The sequence below is a fragment of the Pogoniulus pusillus genome, chromosome 5, assembly GCF_015220805.1.
Source record: "Pogoniulus pusillus isolate bPogPus1 chromosome 5, bPogPus1.pri, whole genome shotgun sequence".
NCBI classification, from domain to species: domain Eukaryota; kingdom Metazoa; phylum Chordata; class Aves; order Piciformes; family Lybiidae; genus Pogoniulus; species Pogoniulus pusillus.
In genome coordinates, this window is record NC_087268.1 from 16,022,268 (window position 1) to 16,048,531 (window position 26,264).

General features: G+C 45.4%; 1 long non-coding RNA gene across 1 annotated transcript; it reads right to left on the reverse strand.

Moving 5' to 3' along the window:
• Window positions 1-2,497: 2,497 nt before the first annotated feature.
• On the reverse strand, window positions 2,498-26,264 carry LOC135175660 (uncharacterized). The gene is made up of 2 exons (XR_010302427.1): window positions 26,172-26,264; window positions 2,498-3,814 (listed from the first exon to the last, which is right to left on the reverse strand). It is a non-coding gene; the product is annotated as an uncharacterized LOC135175660 (long non-coding RNA).

Genomic DNA, 26,264 nt, shown 5'->3' on the forward strand with positions numbered 1-26,264 from the left:
CCCACCTGGTTGATTCTATGATTTCAGTAGGTTAAGCTGATGCTTTGAACTGCATTTCAAATGTACCACAGTCACATCACAGGACAGAGTATCAGCACACTGGGATTTTCTATCTTCTTCTTCCCTGTACTTGAATTTCTCATCTCAGCCCAATCTCAGATCCTGTTTGGGGCACTGTAATGCATCCATGATTATACCCTAGATTGAGTATAATTTTAGAGGCTGCTTTCAAAACCCTATGCTGCTGATCGGTATTGTCCACATACTCAACGCCTGAGCCTGGAGCAGTTTTTTGTCCTCCTTCTATTCTTCTATTGCTTCATTGCTGCCACAAAGACAACAGGTATTCACCAAAGGGGTCTTAAATAGCAGCAGAGAGTGAAGATGCTATTCAACATTTGAACGGGATCAGCGGCTGAGAAAGGCATGAAAGATGAAAAAATCCAATGTGTTACTGAGTGTCAGATGTGATAGATAGAGCCTGAACTAGCCAAAGCAATTCTTAAGAGTTCAGCAATACTCTGCTTATGACCATGCAGTATCTCTGTCTCTATCTTTCAAACTGAAATGAAGATGTATGCTGCATGCCTTTCTGATCCACTTGGCTCACCTTACCTGGGATTATTTACCACAAGGAATGCACCTGGAATCTGCTGTGACAGTAAAATTCCTCTTTGTCTTCCTTTTCTCTTTTCCTTTCTCTTTCTGATTCAAGTTATCCTAAATGAAATCAAAGGACTGTGTGATACTGTGACTCCTGCCTGGATTCCCCTGGTGGTTTAGGTAGTGTCAGAAGCACAATGCAGAGAGCAGCGACTCAGCAGGTGTGGCAGCTTGGCCTTGGCTGGGGATCAGATGCCCACCAAAGCCATGTCCATTCTTAGATGGACAGTGGAGAGGGAAAACAGAAAAAAGGCCCATGAGTCAAGACAGAAGCAATTTAAAAGGATGAAAACCAAAAGCAAAAGCAGAGAAGCAAAAGCAGAGATGTTGTTCTTCACATCAGTAGATGATGTTTGGTCACTCCTGGGAAGCAGATCTTCAATACACCTAGAGGTTGCTCCAGAGGACAGATGCCATCAACAAATGTCCCCCCACTTCCTTCTTTCACTTAGCTTCTGTATCTGAGCTGATATCATATGGCATGGAATACTCCTTTGGTCAGTTTGGGCCAGCTGGCCTGGCTCTGTCCCCTCCCAGGATCTTGCCCAGCCTTCAGCCTACTGTTAGGGGGAAATATTGGAAAAGCCCAGCCTTGGTGCTTGGATCAGCAGTAACCAAAACTGTGGTGAGCTATCAACACTTGGCTACAGCACTGTGAAACACAACACTGAGAAAGATGCTCTGGGGGGAATTAACCCCAAGATCAGCCAAACCAAATACATCAGGAAATGAAAAGCAACAATTCTCCCACCTTTTTTCTTACTACCCCATCTCCTGAAACTCCTTTGCCCATGAAGCAACTACAGCTCTCTCAAGAAACCCGTTGAGTGACAGAGTTGTTCTCCTCATTGTTAAAAGAAACAAAGGATTAAATCCAAATCAGAGGTAAACAGAAGGGGAAGAAGGAAGCATAATATTAAATGCATCCCTCCACACTTCTACCATACAACTTCATATTTCACAAAATCACAAAATGATAGGGCTTGGAAGGGACCTCCAGAGATTATCTAGTAAAGTCCCTACTAGTTCAGGTTTGTGCTAGGTTGAAGCTAGCTAGAATGTTTTGGTGAGAAGAACTAGATTACAGGCTGTGAAAGGAAAACAAGGGTGATGTCTACTTCACTCATAGGCTTGCTGAGAGGTATAAGAATGAGAATCCAAACATAGATAAGGCACTTCTTCTTCTTCTTGGGGCATTGCCTGAGCTGCATTTCTTTCTTCAGCCTCTCTGCCATCTCTCTGATTAATCCACTTTGCTCCCTAACCCCCTGGCCAAACCTCCATTCTTCCTTGGGACTGGGGTAAGGTTGAGAGGGATGGGAGAGGGTGAAAGGGTGATTGGGAGCCCTTCCTGGGGACTCAGGTTTCTGGGAGGACTGTTGTGTTTCTGTATTACCTTTTACCTTGTATATTTCTGTCTATAACTGTATATACTGTAAATATCTGCTTGTATATTGTGCTAAGCTGTAAATACAAGCTTCATTCAAATTTCCAGAGCTGGCTGAGTCTAGTCTGGGTGATTTCCAAAGTGTGGGGGGCCAGGGAACACCCAAACCATCACAAGGTTTTGCAGGCACATGTCCAGATGGGTTTTTATGCCTCCAGAGAAGGATACCACAGTCTCCCTGAGCATGCTGGTCCAGTGCTCTGGCATCCTCACAGGAAAGATTTTCCTTATGTTCAGACAAATCCTCCTGTGTTCCAATTTGTGTACTTTGCCCCTTGTCCTTCTCCTAGGGACCACTGAAAACAGACAAACATCATCGTCATGACCTCCTCCCCTTAGATATTTATAAGCATAGATATTTTCTGTAGTGAAACTGAAATGCAGCACTAAAAGAGAAAAACTGAGGATTTATTTCCATCTTGAACATGAAAAAGACTTCAGAACTACAGAGGTACAGAAGACAATCCTTTCCTGTTGGGGCACCATGTCAGATAAATACTCTTTTTAATGCCTCCACTGTATCATATGAGGAATCAAGCCCTAATCACAATAATGTGGGGGCAGAGAGAAAGAAATAGTCTCAAGCTATCTCTCAAGCACAGTCTCAAGCTGTGGGAGAGAACACCCATTGCTAATATGTGGCATAGACACTCCTCATGCCACCTTTCACCTTAGTTAATGTATTCCTCATCTATACCAGTTGCCTAGGCTGCTCTAGAGCCCACTTCCTCTGGTGGGTAGCCACTCTCCTCTGATTTTCTGCCTGTTCTTATTCATGGCCAGTTTATACCCATTTGCTCTTGTGCCAGCATTGTGTTTAGCTTAAATAGCTCTTCTTCCTCCTTGACGTTTATCCTTGTTTATAGAGAATATTCATATCCCTTCTCAGCCTTTGTTTCGTTAGACAGGTGGAGCACTTTTGCAGTCTCCTCACATATGACAGGCTCTCCATTCTCCTCAACACCCTCACAGCCTTCTTCAGCATCCGTTCCTGTTGGAGCTCAGCTGGCCACGTGACTGACTGGTGCTGAAGATGATATTGCAGATAATGCCTCAACAAAGCCTCATACAATGACATTAAAAATTCCCTGTCTGCCTCAGAAATCCTTCTCATCCTAAGATAGCATTTGCTTGTTTTCTCACCTGCATCCCAGAGGAGGCTGATGGTTGTACCTGCTGATCACAGGATGACTAATACTCTGGTCCTTTCCCCCTTCTGTCATTTCCAATGTATAGCTTTAGTTATTCTGGCACATAGCAGAAATTGTCATGTTAATCTCAAGAATGGAACCTTTCACTCAATGCTACCCAGTTTCATCTTCTTGCTATTATCCTCAAGGTCATCCAATGCTTCCATCATGATATCTCTTTTGTCTACTAAGTTCCTCAGTTTTGTTTCTCCAGCTAATTTCATCTGCACACTCCTTCGCAATTTTATTCCTAATCCTTGTCTTCTCCAGACTTCAGTAGTAATTTCCCATGTGGTATCATCTTTCTGAAGTCCAAAATAAATGAGGTTTGACACGAGTTGGATTTTTTCCCTCTCTAGAAAGCTGGTTTTCTTCCTCCAAGGAAAGTACCTGGCAGGTCCATTTTGGCAAGGTTGGACTGCATTTGGCTTGCTTAACTCAAGGGCTGTAATTATTTTTACCTTCATAACTTCCTTTGGTCCTTTGAAAAATAGGTCTACACAGATACAGATATCTGCACAGTGGTTAAACAAAAAAAAAAAAAAAAAAGAAAAAGCAACAACAACAAAAAAAAGCAGAATAATTTTAAAAGCAGAAGACAATTGAAAACAAAACAAATTATTTTCAAACTGGATCAGGGTATTTCTCTCTCTCTCTCTCTCTCTCTCTCTTTTGTTTTTAATCTTTACTCTTTTGGTTATTGCTTCATCCCTCTTTCCCACCCTCTAAGTCTGAGGAATCCTTATGATGATTCAACATAGATAAATAATTTCCCACTTCTCTCTAAATAATACTCCACACTGTTATCCTGGCACTGCTGTAAAACCTTCAGAGGTTCACAAAAGAGCCCTTAAGCAGATAGACATTGTTCATCCAAGAAGGCTGCTGGAGAGGGCCAGTTTTGAGGGGTATGCATTGTTGGTCAGGAAAGGGCGAAGGGAGGTGGCTTATCTGCATACAGCAGGTATTCCCATCTCCTTTGAAACAGTGGGAATCCACATGCTTCATATGAGCCAGGAGTGTGTTCTCACAAATAATGACTTGCATTAATAATGTTGTCAGCCCCCAAGTGCTGGTGGCCTCTTTCCAGGTGCTAGTGACTGAATTCAAAAGGGCTGATTCACATAAGGACTGGAAAATAAAAATCAAGAGGCTTATCAGAAGCTTTACCAACCCTCTTCAGTAAACTCATTAAGCTAGCCAAAGGAAAATGTTTTAAATCCTAGCTGCCACTGGAGTCATGTAAAATCAACAACACAGAGGTGAACAGGATTCAAAAAACCAAGAGTATGTACCCTGAAAGGGACAAACAGGATGAAACGCCCTAGCCCTGAAACTAATGCATCCATGCGTTAATTAATTAAACCCTAAATTCCAGACAAGACCCAGAGGGCATCACCCACTGGTGAATGCCCCATTCATGTGTAATGCTGTGCTGGGCAATGAGGACTGAAAGATAAACCTTCAAGGTAAACTCTGCAGTATAACCGCTGCACTCTTGTGCATCCTGCCAGCACAAGCTCTCCTTACTCTGCCATATGAAAGATCTTAAATCATTCCCCACCAGAAGAAATGGATGATGAAAAATTACCTTGCTCATTTGCAAACAGCACCTATTTCTGCTGAATTTTGTCATGATTTTCTTTAGCTCACATGATCATTCTCTCTGTCTGAGTCTCTCCTAAGAGCCATTAAGCCAGATTCAATACGGTTTGGCAGAGGAACACAAGTCTCAAAGATACTAAGCTCTGAACAGTTAAAAGACCCTACTGGGGCAGAGGGTTGGACTAGATGATGTCCAGAGGTCACTTCCAACCTCTACCATTCTGTGATTCTGTGTAGAAAGCTGGATGGGTGAAGAAGGGCCTTTTAATGTCTTAATGGACAAAACACTAGAAGACTTGCATCAAGATTCAGTCTTGAGAAAGGAATCTGCAAAAGAATAAGCTTCCTTGTTTGCACAGTGTATTGGAAATTAATAACTGGCTATGAATTGTGAATATTAATTTATGTAAGACTATTAATTATAGTATTAATATTCAAAATTTCAGGAAAATTCACAGAATCTCAGAATTTCTTAGGGCGGAAAAGACCTTCGAGTCCAGTCATTAGTTTCACACTGACAAGTCCTTGACTAAACCAAATCCCTCAGCACAGCATCTCACCACTAGGAATCGCTAGGGTTGGGAAGGACCACCAGCATCATCCAGTTCAACCTTCATCCCAGCATCCTTCATCACTAGACCATAGCTTCAAGATCCACATCCACTCTCTTTTTAAACACTGCCAGGGATGGTGACTCCACCACCTCCCTGGGCAGCCTGTTCCAGTGCCTGACCACCTGCTCAGTGAGGAACTTCCTCCCAACAGCCAACCTAAACCTTCCCTGACACAACTTGATTCCCTGAGATTCTTTGGATTTTCTCTCAAAAGGAAGTAGTTGCACAGAATGAAACAATTTAAACAACCAGAAACTGGTAAACAGTAACATGAAAACAGGAAAAATTCTAACTATGCTATGGAGTCTTGGCATTCACTCCAGCAGATGTACTCACAATGGTTTTTGGTCCCTGAGTAAGTCTCCTGTATCAAAGATGCTTTCAAACTCGTGAATGATGATCCTAGGGTAAAACACAAAATATTCCAGGCAGAGAGAAGAGATGCTGCTGAGCTGCTAGTGCTAGTTGCATACACATGGCTACCTTGATTCCTGGTTAGCAAGCCACAAATGCGGAACAGCAGAGAGGTTCAGTGCAGAAAGGATGAATGCAGAAAGGTGGTTTCTAAATTACTCCTCTTTAAATACTTCAGTTTGAAAATCAAACTGGTCAATAGGCACTAGCACCTGGCCAATGAATTGACAGAAACAGAATCAGCCTGGTTGGAAGAGACCTCCAAGATCATCCAGTCCAACCTATCACTCAGCCCTGTCCAATCAACTAGACCACAGCACTAAATGCCTCAGCCAGTCTTCTCGAACACTTCCAGGGATGTTGACGCCACCACCTCCCTGGGCAGCTCATTCCAATGCCAATCACTCTCTGGCAACAACTTCCTCCTAACACCCAGCCTACATCTCCCCCGGCATAACTTGAGACTGTGTTCCCTTGTTCTGTTGCTGGTTGCCTGGCAAAAGAGACCAACCCCCACCTGGCTACAGCTTCCCTTCAGGTAGTTGCAGACAGCAATTAGGTCAATCCTAAGCCTCCTCTTCTGCAGGCTGCACACCCCCAGCTCCCTCAGCCTCTCGTCACAGGGCTGTGTCCCAGGCCTCTCACCAGCTTCGTTGCCCTTCTCCGGACACGCTCCACGTCACTACTTCTGCCTTTTTATACCCATATGTATATAGAGTTTTAAGTTGGATACTATAGGACAGAGAACCATTTTCCACAAACCCTCATGTAAAAGATTCACTGGGTTGCCAAAAATTTTGCTGTCAAAATACTCCATGGAAATGTGCTGATGGAGTTGCCACAAGTTTGGTCTTCAGACTAGAGACTTCATGACACAGACATTTCACTGGACTTGAAGTGAATCTTATCCTTAATTCCTAGCTTCAGCCTATTTCAGTCCTCCTTGCAGCCAGAAGGTGCACAAAAGACCCTACCATTGAAAGAAAAATGTCTCTGTATCCATGCTATATGGCTCAATCCTAGAATCATAGAATCAGCCAGGTTGGAAAAGGCTTCCAACATCATCCAGTCCAACCTAGCACCCAGCCCTATTCAGTCAACTAGACCATGGCACTAAGTGCCTCAGCCAGGCTTTGCTTCAACACCTCCAGGGACAGCGACTCCACCACCTCCCTGGGCAGCCCATTCCAATGGCAAATCATTCTCTCTGTAAAGAAAGTCCTGGAGTCAAATGAAAACAAATGGGCCCTGATTTACCTAAATGCTACCCTGACTGCTGCTAGTTCTTCTCAGCTTCCCACAGACACCTTACTTTTTCTACCTGCCCTTTTTCCTAAATAAGTATTGGCAAAATCACACTTAATTTCAAGAGCTACTTAACATCTTGGTGAAAGGAAAATCTTAAAGAATTCACATCTGTATCCTGCAATGCTTACAGTAAATATCCTTGAGGCTTTTCTGCACTGAAATGGGGTAATACAAGCCAGAACACCTCTGACATTTGTAAATATTTGCTCACACTAGCATAGGCATTGCTTTAATACAGGGAAAAAAGCAGATCAGCCCCTTAAGGCAGGCTCATTTGCTATTTGCATACAAGTAATAGTCCAGTTTGACTAAGCTATGCAGCTTTCCAGCACTTTCATGTTAGTGTGACTGCATCCAGGCTAAGGGTGGCTGATAAAACAGCATAAAATCACTTTTCTAAATGAACAATTAGAAATGGACACAAAATTTGCATACAGATAGCAAGCTAGGGAGACATGAAACCCTTCTCCCTTTTGGGTTATCCTTGTACAGCAAGAAAATGAAAATTGTTTCTAATGCTTGTACAATTCTATAGGCAGGCGAAGTGGTATAAAGGTACTACCAAAAATGCAGGTATCAGTGTTAAGATTGTGGTACATAAATTAAGGGGAAAAACACTTTGTCATGTCAGGTGTTGTGTAAAGCAAGAGCCATCCTGAGAGCCGAAGTGGAGAGGCACTCATTGGAGTGAAGCTGGATTCTGTTTCTACTCTGATAATTTCCTTCCTTATTCAAAGAGATTGTTTCTGCCTCTCATTTGCATAAGCACTTTGCTCATTAACATGCTGCAAAAGGAAAAAAAAATGAGCAGGGGGTGGGGAGAAGGAATAGACCACTGATAGAATAAAATCCATTTCAAACCAGGGAAGCAAGAAGATCACATCAACCTCAGGATGATAAAAGCTGAGGTCAGTTAAGGCCATGCCACTACACTGTCAAAATCACTCAGAAATAAAAGGAGATGGAGCTGTTGCTCATTTGTCATTCTCCTATACACACAACTGTCTCTTCTCTCTAGCTCTCCTTCCCTCTCCTGATACCCCTTACCACTTTCTCTCTGTGCTGCTGCCTCATTTAAGCCAGAGCCATTTGGCCCAGTTCTGCTCTCATCCCAGCTGGTTTCCATGTGCTGAGTCCCTGCTCATCTCCCCCATCAGAAAAAGAACCATCCTGCTAGGCTTACTGGTCTTAAAGGACAAACCCACAGCTGGTGTAAAGTGGAGCTGAGGATCCACACCCAATATAGCTCCCACAGGGTGGCACAAAAGAGGCAGTTTGATCTGAAACAGCCGCTCTGCTGTGGTATTGTGCCAGATTTGTCACTGCAATGGCAAGTGTGCCCAAGGCAGTAGAAGACAACAGAAGCTTCTGCCTGATGCTGCAGGCAGGACACATGGACAGCTCACACTCTCAGCCAGTGGATATTGGCTCATGTCACTGGCTTGAGACAACATCTGGCTTCCTCACTCTTGCTCCTTGCCACTGGCTCTCTCCTATTACAAGGACAGCTTGCTGCTAACATGGCTTCAGCCCAGGAAATAACTCCATTTTCAGGGCTGGCCAGGCTCAGGCTGAACAGCAAGGAAGCAATAAAGGAAGAAGAGGGAAAAAAATGAATCATAGACTCTTTTTTGTTGGAAAAGATCTTTAACATCGAGTCCAACTTCTACCAAGACTGATGTTAAAACATGTCTTTTAAACATCTCCAGGGATTGGGATTCAACCTGGGGAACCTGTTTGAGTGTTTGATAACTCTTTCAGTGAAATTACTTCTGATATCCAATCTAAATCTCCTTTGGTGAGCTTGAGGCTATTTCCTCTCATTCTATCAATTGCTACTAGGGAGAAAAGACCAATGCCTATCTGGTTCCAGCCTCCTATCAGGGAGTTGCTGAGAGTGGGAAGGTCTCCCCTCAGCTCCTTTTCTCCAGACTAAACTCCACTTTCCTCAGCTGCTCCTCATAAGACCCTTTCTCCAGACTCTTCACCAATAATAATAAATAGGTAAATGGGATAACACACCCTGTAGTGCTGGAAAGGACATCACAAGATCATATTCCTTTCCAGTGTCTTAACCATTCTTGCCACACTTGTGTAACTGTGCTAGTTTGAAGCTAACTGGGATATTTTGGTGAGAAGAATTAGATTATAGGCCATGAAAAGGAAAAATTGGTGATGTCTACTGCACTCAGAGGCTTGCTGAGATGTGTGAAAACAAGAACACAAACACAGATAACAGAGTTGATCTCTGGCTCTGGCTGCCTCACTTCTCTCCCTAACCTGCTGTTTGTGTAACTAATCCTTCTGCTTCCTACCCCCCCTTGCTGACCCTCCAAACTCACCTTGAATGTAAGGCAAAGTCTGGGGTAAGGTAGAGGGGTGAAAGAAGGTGGAAGGGTGGTTGGGAGCCCATTCTGGAGACTCTGGTTTCTGGGAGGGCTGTTGTGATGCTGTATTACTTTTTAACTTGTGTATTTCTGTCTATAGCTGTATGTATTGTAAATACCTGCTTGTCTATTGTGCTGAGCTGTAAAGATAAAGCTTCAATCTTAGATTCCATCTTGGCTGAGTCTATTCTGGGTGATTTCATAAGAGTGTGGGGGTGTAGGGGGTGGGTAACACCCAAACTGTCACAGTAACCATGTTAAGAAAACACCAGCATGGAGATTGCTCTCTACCTACCCTACCTACCCAATCTACTACAAGGAGTCTCTGCCCTTATCATTGGAGAAACTATGCCAGCACATCTCTCCTGTAATAACAATCTGCTATTTTTCTGTCCTTATTAATAGGACAGGGAGAAGATGAATGTCTTTGGATTTACAGCACCTTTCATCATTTTGGGTAATGATTTCCACTAGTGTTGACATGTATTAACAGAATAAGATTGCTAATTGTAGTTTAGACAGGACTAATTGGTCAGATAAGTGCAATTGACAGCAAATACTTGAGAGAGAAACACATAATCATATATAGTTTACATTAGACTATTAAAAGGAGTACCAAAGTGCTAGTGTGTTAGACAGTACATAGTGAGAAAATACTCATAAACACTTTAGAATCATAGAATCAACCAGGTTGGAAGAGACATCCAAGATCATCCAGTCCAACCTAGCACCCAGCTCTATCCAACCAGCTCTCCTTACAGGGCTGTGTTCCAGGCCCCTCACCAGCTTCATGGCCCTTCTCTGGACAGATTCCAATATCTCAACATCTCTCTTGAATTGAGAAGCCCAGAACTGGACACAGCACTCAAGGTGTATATAAATGATGCATATAGAGGATGGGGAGCCTAAAACTACTGTTACCTCTCCTCTCTGCCTTTCCTACATGTTTTGGGCCCTTTATTCTTCTGCTGGAATCACAGGCTGGTAGGGATTGCAAGGGGCCTCTGAGGATGATCTAGTCCAACCTCCCTGCTAAAGCAGGATCCCTTAGAGAAAACCACGCAGAAACACATCCAGGCAGGTTTTGGATGCCTCTGGACAAGGAGACACCACAGCGTCCCTGAGCAGCCTGTTCCAGTGCATTGCCACCCTCAAAAATGAAGATTTTTTTTTTCCTTACAGTTACAAGGAACTCAGCAAGCGAGACAAGTCAGGTGAATGCTCTTGATCTGATATCTCATCAATTTTTCGATCATAATAGGAATGAAGAAAGATCCCACTCCAACCACCACAAAGCAGCAACTTCTAGAATTCAGCAAAAATCTCCAATACAGGTAGACTTCCAAATTGTGTGAATAATGGCTTCCTGTCACACACAGAAACGTAACATTTCAATGGTTAAGTCAGGAGATACTCAAAAGAATGTGGCTCACATCTTTGAGACTCACACTATTAGCCTAAACATAGCAGTGATGGTTCCCACCTCTAAGTGCTTTACAAGTCAGAGCAAACAAAATTTGGCTCAGTTGTCAGCATGTCACCTATACACTCTCCAAACCTTGCAACTTTGAGCCTAGATTGCAGAAAAATGGTGATTTTGGCCTTCAACTAACTAACATAGTCCACACAAGGTGTGAAACGACAGAAAAATATTCACCTCCAGTATTGTTATCTCAACTATGCTCTGTGGTAGGTGTGATTAGGCCAGCACTGCATCATTAAAAGTGTAACAGCATGTACAGACATGCTGATGTTAGCTTTTAATGAACAACAAAGCCAGCACAACATGGAGCTGACTGACAGCCAAGCATCCCAGGGAATCATAGAATCATAGGATCAAGCAGGTTGGAAGACACCTCCAAGATCATCCACTCCAACCTAGCATCCAGCCCTGGCCAAGCAACCAGACCATGGCACTAAGTGCCTCAGCCAGACTTTGCTTGAACACCTCCAGGGATGGAGACTCCACCACCTCCCTGGGCAGCCCATTCCAATGCAAATCACTCTCTCTGCCAACAACTTCCTCCTAACACCCAGCCTAGACCTCCCACACCACAATTTGAGACTCTGTCCCCTTGTTCTGCTGTTGGTTGCCTGGCAGAAGAGACCAACCCCACCTGGCTACAGTCTCCCTTCAGGTTGTTGTAGACAGCAATGAGGTCACCCCTGAGCCTCCTCTTCTCCAGCCTAAACACCCCCAGCTCCCTCAGCCTCTCCTCACAGGGCTGTGCTCCAGGCCCCTCACCAGCTGTGTTGCCCTTCTCTGGACACGTTCCAGTATCTCAACATCTCTCTTGAATTGAGGAGCCCAGAAGTGGACACAATACTCAAGGTGTGGCCTGACCAGTGTTGAGTACAGGGGAAGAATAAACTCCCTTGTCCTACTGACCACACTCTTCCTGGTCCAGGCCAGGATGCCATTGGGCTCTCTTGGGCACACTGCTGGCTCATGTTCAGCTACTATTTGCCAGTACCCCCAGGTCCCTTTCTTCCTGGCTTCTCTCCAGCCACTCTGTCCTCAGCCTGTAGCATGCCCTAAAACATCCAGACAGACATGCATCAGTTAAAATGCCTCAGGCTCCTGGGTGATGACTAAAAGCTAAGATATTCACCTTCCCATCTCTGTATTGAGAAGACAGCACTGAAGACTATGCTGTACTATGACTGTTGATGTTAAAGAGAGTATGGCAATGAGCAGAGCTAACTATGCAGCAGTCAGATCCCTGTGGACAGAGAGAAACTTTGCAACTTTCAGATAAACTGATGCAAGAGAACAAGGGGACACCAGTCTCAAGTTGTGCTGGGGGAGGTCTAGGCTGGATGTTGGGCAGAAATTCTTCACAGAGACAATGATTTGCCTTTGGAATGGGCTGCCCATGGAGGTGGTGGAGTTGCTGTCCTTGGAGGTGTTCAAGAAAAGCCTAGAGGAGGCACTTAGTGCCATGGTCTGGTTGATTGGACAGGGCTGGGTGCTAGGTTGGACTGGATAATCTTGGAGGTCTCTTCCAACTTAGCTGATTCTGTGAACTTCTCATGGCTTTGGAAACCGATGCCCACATCATTCAACTGGGCAAAGCTCCACTGGGCTCAACAGAGTTACATTATTTGCAGCGAAAACCCAGCCTGTGCTGGAGGATTAAAGAGAGATATTTATTGAGCAATGTGAAGGAAGGAGCATCATCCTCCAGTAGACAAAGAATTACTTCATTTCTATAGGCCACATTATTATGCAAATAATCATCTTTGCTGCCATAAAACATGATGGATCAGGACATAAAATTTAGGTGGCGATGAGCTTAGCATGCTATTTGCTCTAAGTGCAGGTGTAGCTAGTGTGCCTGTGCTTTGTCAAGGCCATGAGGACTGTGCTCATAAGACTTTCTGTGCTGCCCTGCAGCTTTGGTTTTTGGACACTCAGGTTTGTTTTGGAGAGAGTCAGCAGCATGCTATGCTCACAACAGCTGCCTTTAGGCAGCCCTTCACCACAGTGCTGCTGATGTTTCAGACCAGGTGCTTTAAAGATAAGGTAGTGTTTTTATGGGGTGTTGATATTCCCATGTAGTTGACTTTCCCAGTGACCCGGGAAAGGTGCAGCCTCAACACAAGGGGGAACTTCTTTCCTGTAAGGGTCACAGAGCACTGGAACAGGCTGCCCAGATAGGTCATGGGGTCTCCTTCTCTGGAGACTTTCAAGGCCTTTCTGGATGTGTTCCTCTGTGATCTGTGTTAGATAGTATTGTCCTGCTCCAGCAGGGGGGCTGGACTCGATGATCTCCTTGGATCCCTTCCACCCCCTAACATCCTGTGAGCCTGTGAATGAACTGAGTTGTTTTACTAGACACTACCAGTTGTGCCGGAGATGCTGCCTAAATCTTCAGAAGTATTCAATTGTAGAGAAATTTTATTTGGCATGTAGTCAATAGTTCTGTGAAAGAATAGAGTATTGCCCAGCAACATCCCTAGAGGCACCTGGCACATGTAACAGAGGCTGGGGATAATAAAAAAACCCTCCCCAACATGGGTTTTCAGAATGCTAATCAGGTTTACATTTTACTGGAGGAAAAAACAATGCTTTCTGGTTTGGTCTGTTTCCCAGAGTTGTTCACAGAGCCATGGAATCATTAAGGCTGAAAAAGACCTTTAACACCATCGAGTCCAACTGTAACCCAACTATCATGACCACGAAACCATATCCTGAAGCACCATATCTACATGCTTCTTAACCACCTCCAGGGATGACAGCTCCACCACTTCCCGGGCAGCCTGTTCCAACGCCTGACGACCCTCTCAGTAAAGAAATTCTTCCTAATATCTCATGGCAGAACTTAAACCCACTTCCTCTCATTCTATCACTAGTTACTTGGGAGACCAACATCCACTTCTCTACGAGCCCCTTTCAGGTAGTTATAGAGAGCAGTAAGATTTCCCCTTAGACTTTTCCTCTCCAGACAGCCCAGCTGCTTCTCATATGACTTGCCCTCCAAACCCTTCACCAGTCTCATTGCTCTTCTCTGGACGTGCTACAGGACCTCAATGTCTTTCCTGTACTGTAGTGCCCAGAACTGAACAGAGTACTCAAGCTGTGGCCTCACAAGGACCAAGTACAAGGGCACAGTCACTTCTCTACTCCTGCTGGACCCACTGGTTTTGATGCAGAGCACGATGCCATTAGCCTTCTTGGCCACCTAAGCACACTGCTGGCTCATGTTGAGCCCTCAGATCCTTTTATACTGGGCTGCTTTCCAGTCACTCTTCTCCAAGCCTGTAGCATTGCTTGGGGTTGTTGTGGCCAAAGTACAGGACCCAGCACTTGGTCCTGTTAAATCTCTTTCTGTCAACTTCAGCCCATCAATTTAACCTGTCCATATCCCTCCTACCCTCAACCAGATCAGTGTTCCCACTCAATGTTGTCTGCAAGCTTGCTAATAGTGTCCTTGATCCTCTCATCCAAATCATTAATAAAGATATTAAACAGAACTGGCTCCAGTACTGAGCCCTAAAGGACACCATATGTGACTGGCCATCAGCTGGATTTAACTCCATTTGTCACAGCTCTTTGAGTCTAGCCCTCCAGGCAGATTTTAGTCCAGCAAAGACTCCACCTGTCTATGGCATAGGCCACAAGTTTCTAATGGAGAATGCTGTAGGAGACAGCATCAAAGGCTTTACTGAAGTCCAAGTAGACAACATCCACATCCTTTTTGTCATCCACTAGGCAGATCATGTGGTCATAGAAGGAGATGAAGTTGGTCAAAGCAGGACCTGCCTTCCATGCACTCATGCTGGCTGGGCCTGATTCCACCATTATCCTGCACTCAAGATGGACCAACCACTCTATAATCTTCCTTGGTACTTATGTGGGATAAAGGGATAGAGAACGTAGATTGTGGAAACCTAGTTAAATCATGAACTATGCGAGCACTGATATAAAGCATCATCAACCAGATAAACACAAAGGAGGTGGGTTAAGCTTGAGAGGGTCTTGAAGCACTCTCATGGAGAAGAAGAATACTACATTCAAAGATGAGAACATTGGAAACTCCAGCCAAGAATGTGGTCCACAACTGATGCCAGGTGGATGAAAGGTAGAGAGGTCAGACTGAGGAAGACATTGTCCTTCCTCCCAAAGACCCCAAAAGACAACCACCATATGGCAATGAGCATGTGTAAAGAGGTGGGACAGTATGGAAATGAGTTCCAAGAACTGATTGTAATAACTCCACCTATTCCTAGAACTATTTGTAATAACCCTACCCCTGTACTGAATATGTCTGGTTTTGTATCATAAATATTTCACCTGAACAAGGTGAGGTGTGCAAGGGCTTTGGAGGATGACCTCCCCTTGTCACCCAGCACTGATCAAACATGCCTTACCTTATAACACTTTGCGTGTTGTGAGGTCTCATTTTCCCTAAGTCCGTACTGAGGTCAGGCTGACAGGCATGGAGCTTCCTGGATTCTTCTTTCAGCTCTTTTTGTAGATGGGGGTTGCACTGACAATCCTCCAATCATCTGGCACCTCCCCTGTTAACCAGGACAGACGATAGATGATGGAGAACAGTTTGGCAAGCTGCTCTGCCAGCTCCCTCAGCACTCTTGGGTGAATCCCATCTGGCCCCACAGACTTGTGAGTGTTCAGGTGGCGTAACAAATCCTTAACTGCTTCCACCTGAATTATGGGGAGATGCTGCTGCTTTTCATCCCTATCAGAATCTGACTGTTAAAGACTGAGGCAAAGGAGGCATTAAGTACCTCATCCTTTTCTTCACCCCTGTTAGCAATGTTCCTCCCCTGCATCCAATAAAGGTGGACATTTTCCTTGGTTTACTTTTTGTTGATAATGTATTTGTAAAAACCCTTTTTGTAGCCAGGTGGGGGTTGGTCTCTTCTGCCAGGCAACCAGCAACAGAACAAGGGGACACAGTCTCAAGTTCTGCCAGGAAAGGTCTAGGCTGGATGTTAGGAGGAACTTGTTGGCAGAGAGAGTGATTGGCATTGGAATGGGCTGCCCAAGGAGGTGGTGGAGTCGCTGTCCCTGGAGGTGTTGAAGCAAAGCCTGGGTGAGGCATTTAGTGCCATGGTCTAGTTGATTGGTCCAGGCTGGCTGCTAGGTTGGACTGGATGAACTTGGAGGTCTCTTCCAACCTGTTTGATTCTATGATCCTTTGCAACAGCAGGCAGGTTGAGTTCTAGCTGGTTTTCTACCTTTCTGGTGTCCTCTCTGCTTGGCCAAGCTAGATCCCTGCACTCTTCTTGAATTGCCTGCCCCTCTTTCCAAAGGTGGTAAACTATTTTTTTCTATTTTTTTTCCCTGAGCCTCTGCAAGAGTTTCTTGTTCATCCAGGTCTGTTCAGGCACTGAGACACACAGAATCTGTTAGATGGCTACAACAAATTAATTGAGAAGAGTGATGTTGCAGAGGAAGGAATTTATCCTATGTTGGTCAGAAAAACCACAATTTTAGGGATGAGACAAACTCCTCAAGTGGAGCTAAACAGTATGGAGTACCTGTTCAATGTGCTCAACAATGTCTGACACAGTTAGCCCATAAACTATCAACCCCTGGAGGCCAGAAGCACATCCCAAAGAAATACTTGCTCTGTATTTGCCTGTTTTTCATATGCTTCCTGGAAAAGTCTGCTACCAGCTTATTTATCTGTTTGGGTTTTTTCCTGTTCAGAGATACCTTATTTTAGTATGTTGTGCTTCAATTTGTCCCATTTCAGGTCCTTAGCTGAAGGACCTGGACAAATTGGCCTGTGCTTAAATGAATGATTGCTGTTGTGTCTTGAAAAGACAATTCCTGAAGAGTCTCTGGTTTATTGCTAGATTAGTTGTAGCTAAAAAATAATGAAGTCACTTTTGTTCATAGCTTTCTAAAATACCTGGATCAAGTCACAAGAACATACTTACTGACATTCCCAGAGCATAGCAGCTTTAGGGTTTATAGAGTTGGTACCAGTTTCCAAAGAGCATCGCGTACATACACATCAACTCTTGCCCAGCTGCAATATCTCGCAAGTGTGAATCTGTTGGAGGGTAGGAGAGCCCTGCAGAGGGACCTTGACAGGCTGTATGGGTGGGCAAAGGCCAAAGGGATGAGATTTAACAAGGCCAAGTGCAAGGTTGTGCACTTGGCCACAACAATCCCAAGCAACACTACAGGCTGGAGACAGAGTGGCTGAAGAGCAGCCAGGAATAAAGGGACCTGAGGGTACTGGTAAAGAGTAGCTGAAGATGAGCCAGCAGTGTGCCCAGGTGACCAGGAGAGCCAATGGCATCCTGGCCTGTATCAGGAAGAGTGTGGCCAGTAGGACAAGGGAGGTTATTCTTCCCCTGGACTCAGAACTGCTCAGGCCACACCTTGAGTGCTGTGTCCAGTTCTGGGCTCCTCAATTCAAGAGAGATGTTGAGATACTGGAAGGTGTCCAGAGAAGGGCAACGAAGCTGGTGAGGGGCCTGGAGCACAGCCCTGTGAGGAGAGGCTGAGGAAGCTGGGCTAAGTGCCTCATCCAGACTTTTTTAACACCACCAGGGACAGCAACTCCACCACCTCCCTGGGCAGCCCATTCCAATGCCAATCACTCTCTCTGCCTGTGGGAAGCTTTCTCCTGCAACGAGGTATGGAATGTAAACATCAGGCCCTGTGATGGGAAGTGTCCTTGAGTCTTACTGATTCCCAGGGGTCTAAGCTGGGAACCATGAGCAACCCACGCACAGCTGTCAGGGGGTGGAATCTGCCAGCCCCCGGGGCGGACGCAGCCCCAAGGGGGGCTGACCCTGGCCAGCCCCCCTGGGTGGTACTCACAGGTTGTTTACCACAGGTAACCTATCTCTGCCTTACACATAACTTGAGGTCAATCTGTACTGTCCACTTCTGCCAGCCCCAGGCTGGCTGGAAACACCTCCTCGGAGACACTATATAAGCCATTGCACTACCCTAATAAAGTTGTACTGATGCACAGATGCCTAGAAGCTGCTGTCTCGAGTCGTCAGTACCCCGATCTCGCCTCTCGCCAGCCTCCGTACCCCAACATCTGCCAACAACTTCCTCCTAACATCCAGCCTAGACCTCCTCTGGCACAACTTGAGACTGTGTCCCCTTGTTCTCTTGCTGGTTGCTTTGCAGAAGAGACCAACCCCCACCTGGCTACAGCCTCCCTTCAGGGAGTTGCAGACATCAGTGAGGTCTGCCTTGAGCCACCTCTTCTTCAGGCTAAACAAACGCATCTCTCTCAGCCTTTCCTCACAGCCCCCTCACCAGCTTTGTTGTCCTTCTCTGGACACCTTCCAGTATCTCAACATCTCTCTTGAATTGAGGAGCCCAGAACTGGACACAGAACTCAAGGTGTGGCCTGAGCAGTTCTGAGTCCAGGGGAAGAATAACCTCCCTTGTCCTACTGGCCACACTGATACTGATCCAGGCCAGGATGTCATTGGCTCTCCTGCCCACTTGGGCACACTGCTGGCTCATTTTCAGCCTATCTACCAGTACCCCCAGATCCCTTTCTGCCTGGATGCTCTCCAGACACTCTGTCCCCATGCAGACATTGAAGAAGCTTAAAAAAATATTTCCCATTGGTTCCTTTTCTTTGTTCCCTGGGGAGGTCCTTTCCATTTCTAACTTGTGTTGTGGTTTGATGCTCACTGGGCAGTGCCTCAAGGCATCCAGGGAAGTAATCTTTCTAACAAAATATTCCCTTCTGGATACAGAAGGTGTCAGAAATTTAAAGAATAAGACAGAAAAGGAGAAGGAAAAAAAAAAAAAAAAAAAAAGAAAGGAAGAGAATAATCTCAAAATCAACTTTCAACTGGTAAAGAACAGAAAGGTCAGGTTCTTCTCAGCATAGCCAGTATTTGCTTTCATATTCACACCTCATTTCTTCACATCAAGAATAAGAAGTGAAAAACTAGTCTCATGGACCAACAAGCGTCACCTGCCATGGAAGAAGTTTCTGGGATAGGAGTCCAAATCTCTGAGCCAAGACAGTTGGGTTACCAACTGCATCTGTCACTGACTTGTAAATCACCTTCCCTAGCAATGTCATGAGTTTTCAAGCTCTGAGACAGATTCAGCAATGCTTAGCAAGCTCATGAAGCAAATGCTAGTTGCAGGAAGCAGAACTAAGAGCTTGGGATGGCTTCAGCATCCAGCTCCATCAAGCAATGCACCTCTAGAATCTCAGTACCTTTTTATAACCTTCTGGAAAGGCGTGGTTAAACAGCTCTGGGCAGCAAGAGAGACAGAAGGAGCAGCAAACTGGTTAGAGCATAAGTTCCTGCAGGTCTCAAGGCAGTGACTCTGCGAGTTATCTTCTGATTTTTGCCCAAGGCTTCCAGTTTCAAATGGAAACTATGAAGAGCAACTTTTTCTGGAAATCAGACACGGAGTGCCTCAAGTTAGAGATGTGCTGCCTCCACCCACCCACCACCTCTAAATGAAAATGTCAGCCTTAATTCATGAACAGTTTTTTTAAATCCTTTGATGGAAAGGACTTGAAAAGCAGCAGGTATTATCACAAGCGCTCAGCGCCGGTATCAGGCGTCTGGCTATTTTATGAGCGTGCGGCGCTCTCCCGCATCCACCCCTCCCTGGGAAGTTAGAATCTATCTCTGGGGCAGGCTGATATTTGCACTTTGTTGGCACCCAATAAATAATAATCCAAATATTTGCACACATGGAATATTTTGTGGCATTATAGAGCTGACAGACCCTGATTATTCGGGAGCTGCTTTGTGCACAGAGCTCCCATTGGTTTCAAAGTAAGTGCAGAGTTCAGAAAAGCTGCAGCGTAAGACCCATGACATTTATGTTTATGAAATAGGAGAGACCTTATCATTCACTGGTTCTGTAGTCACAAAGCCAGAATAGCTGATGAGGGGCCTTTGCTGCTATCTTCAGTATAATCACAGTGTACACAAGTGAAGTGACTTGGCAAGCCTTAAGCGAGCTAGGGAAAACAAAAGGAGATTAGCAAAGGGTGCTGCAAGGCAGGAGAAGGGCACTGGCAGAGATGGTCAGTAGAGGCCCCAGCTGGAGGAGCTGTGGGGGATGGGATACCTAAGAGAACACTGGCAGTGATGTCATGGGGAAGCCCTACTCCGCTGGGAGATGTTAGGAGGCTATAAGTCAGGAGAAGGCACTGGAAGAGCTTCTATGAGGCTTTGGATGCAAACAGCAGGACTGCCTTGTGGGGGGCACTGACACAGCCAGTGTAGAAGCTAGCAGAGCTCGTATGCCATCTGCTGCTATGCTCTTAACTGCTATTAGTCACTGAGCATCACGAGCATGAAATTTCCTTATTTGCTGAAAAGGAAGGAGAAAAGCCTAGAATGTGGCTTAACTTTGATTAAGCACCAACAAATTTGGGACAATTTAAACAAGAGGGATTCCAAACATCTCATTGAAGCATGCTGCAAAATTCCTTCCTTGCCTGGGGCGAGGTATACACACCGAGTAGACCCCATTATACTTCTTCTTCCACAGCACTTTTGTCAGCAAGATAAGGGGAAAGCATTTGCATGTGGTTAGGAAAGGAGCTATGGATTTGCTAAACGGATTTGTATCCTGTTCGGTTCGAGTGATATGGTTCAGCACGTTCCAAAAGAGATGGAAGTAGACAGTAGTACGAATAGAAACAGCTTTCTCAATTATGCTAGTTAAGATAGATGTTGGCAGACTTATTAATCCTCATGCTTCAGGGCTTTTGCCGATCAGGAAGAAACATCCTACACCTTGTCATGGAGTAATGCCACACAATGAGAATTGATGTCTCCTGCTCACCCACTAGCTTTGGCTATTTGCTGGGGTAGGACATGGGGCCTCTTGTGACCACAGAAGGGCTGGTTCAGCTCCCAAAACTGCTCTGCTGATATAAAGGCTACCTTCTGGAAAGACAAATGTAAAATGGAGATGTTGATTTTCTGTGAGCACTCACCCTGCAAGCCAGACTTACGCTCCTCCAGCTGAGTGAGGAGGGAAATGGAGGATGGGAGAAAAAGCAACCTAATGTGACTGTCGCCCAGCCACAACACAGTGACATGTTTCTATTTAAACAGCAGGCTAGAGAACTAATGTATTTGCAGATAAAGACTGAAGGCACTGCTTTGAGAAAATTATAATCTCCTTCCTCAGACAGAGAGAGAAGTGAAATGCATCTGCCAGATTATTAGCTGTGAACGATTTGCTCAATCTTACTGAGCACACAGCACATATAGCAAGATTTGGCCACAACGCAGGACCAATCAGCATCCAGCAGTCATATGCAAGCAGCAGGCCAGAAGTTGGTGACAGCCACACCAGCCATCATGAGTGCCAGGCACTGAAAACAAACTCTTCCATGCACATGGGAGTCTAAGGATAAGGTTGGACTATACAGTAAATCTGATCCTGGGGCTATCAGAACTGGATCAAAGGCTCTGCAGCCATGTCAGAGGAACTGATGAGCTGGTCTAAATTTAGTCTGTTGGAAGAAATTTGTCCAGAGCATTTTGATGAGGTAAGTTTGTGCTCAAATAGCTCTCCAGACCTGTCCGCCTTGTCCCTCCATTCGGGATCGGGCTCCCTTTGCCTGGCAGCAAGGCATGGAGTGAGGCAAGTGGGAATTCAGGCTTTCTCAACTAACCAAATCCCAGCCGAGCCAGTAAAGGAAGCTGTTCTCTCTTCATGACCATACATTATAGCCATTGTTAGTCAGTCATTGTAAAGTGCTCTTGGAGCAGTGGCAGATGTCCTATTACACCGAGAAAAGTAAGACACCTGGGTTCGTTACCACCTAATTAGGTTCTCCATGTGATTAACTACTTGTGCTGCAGACAAAGAAGCAAACTACCCAAATGAATGCCAACAGAAGACAAGCTGGCATGGCAGCAGCAGGCACCTGACAGGCACAGGCAGATCTGTAACTCATCTGGCTTCCTGATGGATAGGGAAGGATGTTTAGTAAAAGTTGTATAACTATAATCAGAAACTCTGATAGCTTATGTCTCGTCTGAGTCACAGCTAGGTGCTTTGTGACTTCCACAGACCTGTGTCATCTCGCACACAGAATCCATCTTGATACCTACTTCTGGCCTATCTGACCTACCTAAACCTTTATGACTCCTTGGCTGCTTCTATACACCTCAACGTCTCTGTCTCAGAGCCACCTTCACCTTCCCAGAAGGAGACATTTCACTATATCTTTCTCTACACCTCTTACAGGCTCACAGGATGTTATGAGTTGGAAGGGACCCAAGGAAATCGTCGAGCCCAACCTCCCTGCCAGAGCAGGACAATACTATCTAACACAGATCACACAGGAACACATCCAGACAGGCCTTGAAAGGCTCCAGAGAAGAAGACCCCACAACCTCTCTGGGAAGCCTGTTCCAGTGCTCTGTGACCCTTACAGGAAAGAAGTTCGCCCTTGTGTTGAGGTGGAACCTCTTTTGCTGCAATTTACACCCATTGCTCCTTATCCTATCCCAGGGAGCAAGTGAGCTGAGCCTGTCCCCCACTCCTGGCCAGCCTTCAGGGTACTTATAAACATTTATCAAATCCCCTCTCAGTCTTCTCTTTTCCAGACTAAACATCCTCAGGTCCCTCAGCCTCTACTCATAAGCCATGCCCTCCAGTCCCCTAATCATCCTCATAGCCCTCTGCTGGACCCTCTCCAGCAGATCCCTTTCCCTCTTAAACTGGGGAACCCAAAATGGAACACAGTATTCAAGATGGGGCCTCACCAGGGCAGAGTAGAGGGGGAGGGGAACCTCCCTTGATCTGCTGGATGCAGCAGATCTCTCCTCTAAGCCTGTGCTGTCCGTCTGCAAAAGACTGTTTTTTTTTACCTTTGTCCACTAAGAAAATCTTCCGTTGCAGAAGTCCATTTGGCTAGTCCTGAGATTTGGCTGTCTTGCTCTTCCTCCCATTGCATTAAAGTCAGCAAGGTAACAAAGGAAGTCTGTAAAAGCATCTCTCTTTGTTGAGAGCCTCCAAGGCAGCTACAGCTGAGGCTGCAATATTCCTGCACAACCCTGAAGGCAGCAGGCTGGATTTCCTCTTGAGTGCCTGATCCAGCCCAAATACAGATCCACATTCAAACTGTCTGAAGCCTCCAATCAATCAGTGAATTGCACTGAATGCCCTTAGGAAAAAAAAAAAAACAAAAAAAAAAAAACACAAGGATCTTTGATGAGGCTTTGCTGCTAGCAACCAATCCAAATCCATTAGCTTTCACATCTGGAGTTCCAATGAACAATAAAAATGAACTAGATGGCCTCAATCTTGTCCTCATTTTTCAGCATCACAATAACCTGGCTCCACTAAACACAATTCAGCATGATTGCCTGACTCTGCTCAGACTTTGGGGATACCCAGAACCACTCTAGCTGCCAGAGAAGGTCAGGACAGAGAGTGCTTTGGCAAATCTCTGCTTGTTTGTGCACCTATGCATATTAAGGAAACATAAGATGGACTGGAAATGGACAGGATGCTCCAGGGTAGGATCAGGGGTATTGGCAGAGCTTTAGGATAGAAATCCACTTGGTATTTTCTCACTCATACATGGGCATCTGTGCAGGACTATCTCTTTTACAATGAAGCCAGCTCTCACCCAATTTCAGCCATCTTTTGAAGAGTAATTGTTACTTCCTCGCCTGTGAACACTGCTGCTATTCGCTCATAAGATCACTCAAGCCTGTATCTCAACCCCTTCACAACGGAGGGCCTTATCTGCGTGTGAGGAAGGAGGGCTTGCTCTGCCTCTGGCAGGGAGGAGTCAGCTCATTCTAGGTGATCTGAAATGTGAGGACGCAGCAACACAGCAGATGAAGGCTGGGATGATTGTGTGATTTGTGCTCTGATGAAAGCTATTCCAACACCTGCTGGACCACACAGGCCTGGACTAGTCCCAGTGCTGCAAAGAGACCAGCATGACCCTGCAGCTGCCAAGCCAGTTGCCTGGCACGTGGTCTAGAGTACCAGCTTTTAGATGCTTCTCTTGGTTTCTCCAGGAGCTTCCTATACTGCAAATAGTTATTCTGGCTAACATTTTTTTAGTTGCATTTCTGAGGTGATATTGGTGACAAAGTGAGGTGGAGAATCTGATGGCAGCCATTATATGAGGGACTCATGTCCTTCCACTGCTGTGTGAGCAACCAGCCCTGACTCAAGATCATAGAACCATTAGGGCTAAGATCATCAAGTCCAACTGCCAACCCAACACTGCTTTGACCTAAGATCATAGAACCATCAAGGCTGAAAAAGCCTTCTAAGATTATCAACTTGAACTACTAACCCAACTCTGCACTGACTGAAGATCACAGAATCATCAAGGCTGAAAACAACTTCTAAGATTATCAACTTGAACTACTAACCCAACTCTGGCTGACTTAAGATCATAGAATCATTAAGGCTGAAAACGACTTCTAAGATCAAGTCCAACTGTCAACCCAACACTGCCATGGCCATTAAACCATGTCCCAAAGTGCCATGTCTACCTGTTTTTTGAGCACATCCAGGGATGGTGACTCCACCATCTCCCTGGGCAGCCTGCTCCATTACCTGACCACTCTTTCTGTAAATAACTTTTTCCTAATACTCAAAGATTTACCTGGTTTGGGACAGTTTTACTTGCAATTACCTTGCAATTACACTCAAACCCTCCTAGAGCCCTCTCTCTTGTATTTGAAGGGCGGCTGGTAGAGGCAGAGGCTTTTTTCTCCTTCCTTATTTCATACTGCAGCCCTGGTCTAGGCTCTCTAACCTCACCACTCTTTCCTTGATTTTTACAAAGAAGGAGCCCCATGCTGAGACCTCTGCTTGAAACCATCAACAGCATCTGCTAATGGGCAGCCTAATAGTAATTTAATGGGCCTGGTAAAGCTAATAGATTTATAGAGAAAATATGAGCATCAGTAGCCAAAAAGGAGTGCTCAAAAGCAGGCAAAACTGGCAAGGTATTTTCCACTTGGCCTCAAGTAGCTAAAGCAGTGCCTGCAGCCAGGCAGGAGCTTTGCTAGCTTTCCAAAGCTACTACACACTCCTGGGAAAGAGATTTCATTCAAGAATGACACTGTCTGCCTGCTCTTCAAGGTCACATGAAGGATTCCCAGGTGGCTTGTAAACAGCTCTGCCAGGTGCTGCTACCTCTGGAGTGGTGCAGACCTGACAGGAACGAGGTCAACCTCCTCTAGGCTGAGAAGCAGGTCACTGCTGGAGTCACCACTTTTAATAGACTCAACAGTGCAAAGAATTGTCTGTTGAGGCCTCATCCCACAGACTTCTCTTTCCCAAACTAGCAGAGTCTACCTACTGGATTTATCTGATCCTGCCAGAATTTATACTAAATCTTTTAATACTTATTTTCCTCACGTGTAGCCAATGTTTTATGAGACCCACTAACTTCTGCTCAGCAAACAGACTATATATTTTTAAGGGTATTGTGTCTAGCTGGACATAGCATATAAATTCCCTTTGCCACCCAGGTGCCCACTTTTACTTGTAGAGCCACTGTGGAGTTAAGACTGGTTCATCTCTCCCTGGAGCTCCTCTAAAGACCCTTATCACTCTGCACATATGCTGCCTGTGCAGGATGCCCACGCTTAGAAGTAAAAGCTGAGCTGAAATGAGTCAGGTTATTGTCAGATGATCTTGCTGTTTTGGTGACAGTGTTAGTGGCACTGCCAGAATAAGGATATGTATGATCTTCACAGACATGTCTGGAAGATATCTGGGGTCAAGAAAAGAGCCATATGGTTCAGCTTGAGGACAGCCTGCCCTGGTGCTAGGAGATGGGATGTCTTGGCACTGCAGACTGCCTGGGCTATTATTCAAGCGGTGTGTGCAGCAGTGGCAAGAGATATGCTCACACCACACCAGCACATCCATCTGAAACATGAACCAGAATTTGCCAGACTGTCAGGTACTCTTTCAGTGCAGCATCATGGTTATTATTCACACGTATAACCTTGACTCTCCACCTGCTCCCCCATCCCAGTCCATCCCAGGGCCAGCCCTCTTCCAAAATGAGACATGTGAAAGGCAGGCTGTGCTTCCTCTCACCTTTCCCTGCCCAGTGGCTCTTCATCCTCTCTCCAGGCAAGTTCAGTAGCACTGCAGAACCATCTGTCCAGAAATAGTGTGGCCTCACGCACT